Source organism: Chenopodium album, chromosome 17 (genome assembly GCF_948465745.1).
Source record: "Chenopodium album chromosome 17, dcCheAlbu1.1, whole genome shotgun sequence".
NCBI classification, from domain to species: domain Eukaryota; kingdom Viridiplantae; phylum Streptophyta; class Magnoliopsida; order Caryophyllales; family Amaranthaceae; genus Chenopodium; species Chenopodium album.
Genome location: NC_137850.1, coordinates 45541939 through 45548376, shown reverse-complemented (window position 1 = coordinate 45548376; position 6438 = coordinate 45541939). Strand labels below are relative to the sequence as shown.

General features: G+C 35.0%; 1 pseudogene across 1 annotated transcript; it reads right to left on the bottom strand.

The window, feature by feature from the left end:
• Positions 1-1207: 1207 nt before the first annotated feature.
• On the bottom strand, positions 1208-5670 carry LOC145589899 (benzyl alcohol O-benzoyltransferase-like; annotated as a pseudogene). The gene is made up of 3 exons (XR_014101831.1): positions 4900-5670; positions 2464-2737; positions 1208-2034 (listed from the first exon to the last, which is right to left on the bottom strand). The product of XR_014101831.1 is annotated as a benzyl alcohol O-benzoyltransferase-like (transcript).
• Positions 5671-6438: the final 768 nt, after the last annotated feature.

Here is a 6438-nt window from a genome sequence, read left to right as displayed (position 1 = left end):
TTCTATTTTGAGGAACTTTGAAACTATGAACCATAGGTTGTACTCCCTCCGTTTTTTTTATTTACATCACTTTGGATTGCACAAAGTTTTAGGAGAGTAATATAATATTGTGAGTGGGTGAATAAATTATTGTAGTAAAAGTAAGATGGGGACTATGAAAGAGAAAGTATGTGAGAGAGGATAAATATTTTTATTATTTTAATGGGGACCATGGAAGAGAGAAAAATGATAAAATAAGTTGAGTGGAGTTTAAAGTAAGAGAGAAAAATAATAAAATATAATATAAATTACCAAACATAGAAGTGATGCATTTAAATAAAAACATCCCAAAAAGGAAAGTAATGCAAATAAAAAAAAATGGAGGGAGTAATATTTTGAGGCTTAGCCTCTACATATATTTTTTCCTTCTGTTGCGTTAAAAAATCTCAAAATTGAAGTAATTTTTATACTACTTAATTTTTCTACATCTTATAAATATCGTGTTTCTCTTAGTGTTAATCCATGTATAGAGTAACTCCATTTCCAAAAAAGAAAAGTTTCAGATATGACATTGTTGATGTAATTTTCTCGTACAATCGATGACGTCGAATAAACAAGCACTTAATTAAAAATTGTAGACGTGTACTTGATTTCGACTTAACAAGAACACCATCTAAATGTTAGCGTGTACGTGATTTTGACTGTACAAGCACTCACGCCAGTTTGGATTATTGATGAGAGTCATGCCCTTAGCTATTAGCTAGTACAACTGTACAACTATACAATGCATATACTCCGTATACATTAAAGACCACACCAACACAATAAGACCATTACCAAGCTAAGCTTTGGTTTATTGGTAAGATTACCACCTTCCAACCTTAAGGGGGTTCAATCCTCACTAGGGACACTTTGAGGGTGGGAATTCCTTACCCTTTCCTCTTATTCTCAAAGTGTTTGACCCGCAAATACGGTCTAGTGGTAAGATTACTGATTACCACCTTCCAACCTTGAGGTTGAGGGTTTAATCCCCACTAGGGACACTTTGAGAGTGGGGATTCCTTACTCTTTCCTCTCATTCTCAAAGTATTTGACCCGCAAATATCGGACCAAAAAAACCGTGAGGGTTGAGATACGGTCAAAGTCTTTCTCCTTACCTTAAAAAAACACAATAAAACCGATCAGTATTTGTGTACTTTTTTCTAACTTATTATCGATAAATAACTAATAAAACAGCAATTCACACAATTTTTTTTATTTATGATTCAAAATTTGTTTCCACAATTCCACACATTTTATTACAAAAAGTGAACACTAGCAGAAATCAAACTACATGAATACGTATTGTACATAGTTTATAATTCTTATACCACTCCATTTGATCCCACCACTCACAAAGAAGAAGAAATAAAAGTGGATGATCCGGAACGACCACTCGGATGCTCTGGATTATCACTCAACAACCCGTTTAACTCCTTAACAAAAATATCCATAGCATTACTAGGCAAACAAAGTGGTACCACAATTCCCTTTTCTCCTTTTCCATTTTTAAATGGGATATAAAAACTAGCAACTCCGGGTATTGCCCCAACCCCACCTTTAGCGGGTCCACCATAAGCAGGCATGCCCCACCCGTAGTCAAGTTCCGAAAACCCGGCTCGTGTAACGTCTGAAACCACGAAAGTTCGGACTGCAGTGAAGTGGGGCCTACCCTTGAGGACCATAAGGTCAGCAAGGGATTGCATGTACTCATGTGACACTGCAGCCTTGGTCTTCTTAACGAGCTCTAAGGCATACCCTATTGGGTTGTTGGATAGTTTGCTTGCGGAGGAGACGGCTACCGGGACGCAAACGCGTTCCCGTAGAAACCCGAGGGGAGAGGTGGGTTCAGTAAGGGGCGGGCATTGAATATGCACATGATTCGGACTATTTCTTCTGGGTCGGGTTGTAGGGCGATGGTACGACATCTCCATAAACATGCCGTGAGAATTTCGAATGTTGATGATTTTAAATGTGGTGGGACAAAACGCTTTAGAGCAGCTATCTCCGTGGGCCCTGATTAATGAAATAATTTAGATATGTTATTCACGTCAAAAAAAATATCGTATACTAAATTGGGGCTCCCTCAAGTCTAATTTGATCTAGGTCAATGTTATAAATTAGATATACAACAGTTAGTTAAGTACTTAGACGGTTAGGCCTATACAAAGGTACAGAATAATTGATACAAAATATACTACTCTCTCTTCCTAATTTTTTTTGTCCAGTTACAAACTTACAAATTACAATTACTGTAGGTGGTAGTATGCTAATTGAGTAAATCAGTAATTGGTAAACACACGTTAGGGATACTATGAATGACAGCTATACTTGTTGAATGACATTAATTTGTAATTATTATTTTGGTAGGAGAATCTTGTGTTCAACTAGGACAACTACTAGTCAACTATTGGACTAATAAAAGGAGGGAAATGTGAAACATACCAAAGAAAAAGGACTTGTGAACCATATCATCCAGAGGAATAATGGTACCCTTAGTGTCGGCTATCTCTTCATATTTGCGGTGCTCACAGGTTGCTCGTGGTGGATCACGAGCGCAAAGACGGTGGCGCTCCCATGCGGGCTTAATCGACGGGGATTGGGCCCCACGGGCGAGCTCGGCCACTGCATTCATGAATTGAACTAGGCCCGGTGCATCAGCCATTGTGTGGTTCAACCTTAGTGCTAATATGAACCCACCACATTTGAGTCTTGTCACCTATTCAAAAAAGAAAGTGATGTTTCATATGCATGTTGATTGCTATTAATAGCTCAACTATATCGAGACTTCCTTTTTATAACTTGTGTTAATTTACCCACATTGGCCCATTATTATTGGTCATCACTTTTTTCATTTGTATAAATCACATGACATACTTTGTCGTTATTCTTGTACAAATATTAATATTAATGTAACATGCAATTACACAATACTTAATTTAGTGTTGCGATTTTAGTGAATGAGATGAAGTAAGGTGCGTTAATATTGTGATAATGATAAGAAGAGAAATCGGGTTAGGACTTGAGATGATGTTATTGACGCGTAATTCACATACTTAACACCTAATTCTTGTTAATAATCTAACAAATGTATAATCATGTCTAAAATGATTGAGATGATGTTATTGGCGCCTAATTCACATACCAACACCTAATTCTTGTTAATAGTCTAACAAATGTATGATCATGTCTAATACGTACTTCCTCCGTTTTTTAAAAGTTGCAACACACACTTTTTCACGGTATTTAAGGTATGTGGGGTTTACATGAGGTGAGTGGTTATTAGGAATGTAATTTAGTGGGTCATGTGCTTTAAATAAGAAAAATATTATAGTTTTATCCCAAAATAACTTCTATTTATGTTGTATTGCAAGTATTGAAACATTTCCATTTTAGAAAAATGTTGTAAGTATTAAAAAACGGAGAAAGTATATAAAATTTTTTTTTGGGTCTCATTGAATTGTAGTTGGCCACATTGGAAGTATGGGTAAATAACGTTAATTCCTATAAATCTTACTCGTAGATTTATAGCCGCAGGGAGTCATAAATTCAGTATTACTGCTCCAATGCTCCATTATTGCTCCGTACCAATCAGACAAGTGGATAAGCAATTGCTTTCAAAAAAAAAAAAAAAAAAGCAATTACTCCATATATATTACTACGTATTTTTTTTTGGATAACCATCCGGATCACTGGAGCTTAGCTGATCTGCTTATTATATTCGGATCCGACCTGAATTGCACACTTAATTTATGGTGGATGAATTTTCCAACAAGAGTTTCTGCAGTGATGCTCGAATTCGAGACCTACCTTAAGCGACACTAAGTTGATTACCACTTGAGCCAACTCTTATTTGTATTATATTATATTATTACCTTTGACGAATGCAGAAAATTTATTAATGTTGCAGTCAATTTATGCATGGTCAATAATTTACCTTTGAGGACCACTGCACATATTAATGTTGCAGTAAGACTATGTGTAATTCACTTGAACCAATTTACTTTAATTTGGCTTGGTTTGGTTTTTTTAAATTGACTACTAATCATTTATTCATTTAGATTAAAAAAAACATTAATTTTAAATATCTGATTTACCCCGTTAGGTATGATCATCTTACAATAAAGTAAATATTTGCATAAATAAGCTAAACTGAAAATAGTAACGAAAGATGTTTATCTGTACATTTTATTTTTTGTCTAGTAAAGTTGAAAAGATATAAAATTGATGACTGTAATACAAATGAGGTTGTAAGAGTGAGTTGACCATTATACTCCGTAAAGGTTTATTTTACTACTTCTATTTCTTAAATATTGTCCACTTATAACATTTTAAGGGCTTAAAAACTATGATAACAAATTTCCGTTACTAAGAAATAACACATTGCACGTGAAATTATGTTACATTTTTTTAATGTCTATAAATATAAACTTCTTACACGGAATTGAAAATATTAACATTTTAAAACATGTTGAGATCGAATTGAGAAACCGTTAATTATGAAAAATCAAATGGTACAATCTTTAATTAATGGAGGGATTGTGCAATTGTTACGTGCTCACATATTCCACATACATTAGACTTTCTTGTTTTACTCAGCATTTAATCAACATATTTTAACAATATCACGTATAATTAAATATGTATATATACGCGAATTACTTCATACTTCTAAGTTAACTGAAACTTATTAGATTAACCTCTGTATTTTTACTTTTATAACACAATCTTTTTGTAACTTACGAGTAATAAACTATTCAAAATTTACATTGAATAATATGTTAAAGAAAAGTGTGTCAACTAAAAAAACGGTAAGAAATCAAGCTCATATCATAATAAACCAAATAAATTAATATTACTCAAAACGAAATGTTGAATTACCTGGATGAGAATCAAAGGAGTACCAAGGACGTCAGTAGAACCAGGAACATCAAAAAGCAACTCTTCCAAACGAGGAAAAGGCGGTTGAAGAGCATCACCAAAATCCTCAAGACTAACATCAGCATCTGCCTCAATAAACATGACCCCTTCTCCATTACACTCTACTACCAACTTCCTCCCGGCTTCCTCCCTAAGCCGCCCCGCAAACGGGTAATACCACACTAACGCCTTTGCGACGGCCTCCTTAATCACTCTGGCCGGGTCCCGGCTAGAGTGCTTTTCCTCCTTCCGGTAAAATTGTATTACCGGAATTTGGAACCGGAGGCCTTCTTGGTCATCGATATCCGAGAGTTCCTTGAACTCGTACGGGGTGGGCCTAGACGGAGCGATCAGCTCCGGGGCCCGCCTCGTTACCTTAAACACCAAGGATGTTTTTGTACCACCTAAGGAATGTGCCATATTGTAATAATGTAGTGTGGAGTATTACTAGAGTGGAAGAGAGATGAATAATAATGTAGTTTGAGTTGGGTTTATGAAGCAATATGCCAATATGAGGATATTTGTAGAAAATGTAAAAGGTGAATTATTATAATAATGTGGGGTTTTTGATGGGAAGGAGTGAAAATACAAACGAAATTGTCCATGCATTTGCAAGGAAATGGTACCAACATACTATTATAAAGTTATGATGCAACTAACGTAACATACTTACATACATACCAACCCTACTTTTGTTTTTTTACTTTAATTTATAATTTGATCGAAGACTTGTAATTAAAGTAGTAAGTACTATAGTTTGAAAAGGACGTAGTCTACTTAATTAGTCCTAATATGTAGCTACTGAATGAATGCCCAGTATAATACTCCGTATTATTTTCTTTAGTTTTTGTCAAGTCAGAAAAATTTCATGTTATGATCGACATGATAAGTAATTGTTTGATATATGAAACAAAAATTTCTTTAAGGTTTGAAAATTATAAAAAATAACTCATTCTAAAATATTGATGAATTGAGGTTTTGAGGTATAATAAGAGAACATGTCTATAATACTTAGGAAAATTTGTTCAAAAGGACCACTTAAGTGGTTTCTTTTGTTCACAAGGACCAATTAAGACAAAAGTTGTTTGAAAATACCACAAAACACACTTTGGGTTGTTGAGGGGGACCAAGTCCTATTTTCAGCTAAGTCAACGCTGGACTCCGGCGTTGACGGTCACATGCCAGGCGCGTGACTCATTAAGTTGAGTCAGTTTTTTATTTCTTCTTTTTTTCCCCCTCTTTTTCACGATATTTCCCCAACATTCCCAATTTTCCCCAACTTTTCCATTTCTTCTTCTTTCTCTCTCCTCAAAGCACTGTTCATGGCATTTATTGTAGTCTGCCATTGTTGGTGAGATCAGAGCAGCGACGATTTAATAGGCTATTAAAGGTAAATTCTTTGTACTACTCTTTCTCTCCCTCTTTGTCACTTTGTTTTCTTGTTTTTGGAGTGTTTCCTCACGTTTTTTTTTTGTTTTCGACCTTATCAATGGCAAAAGG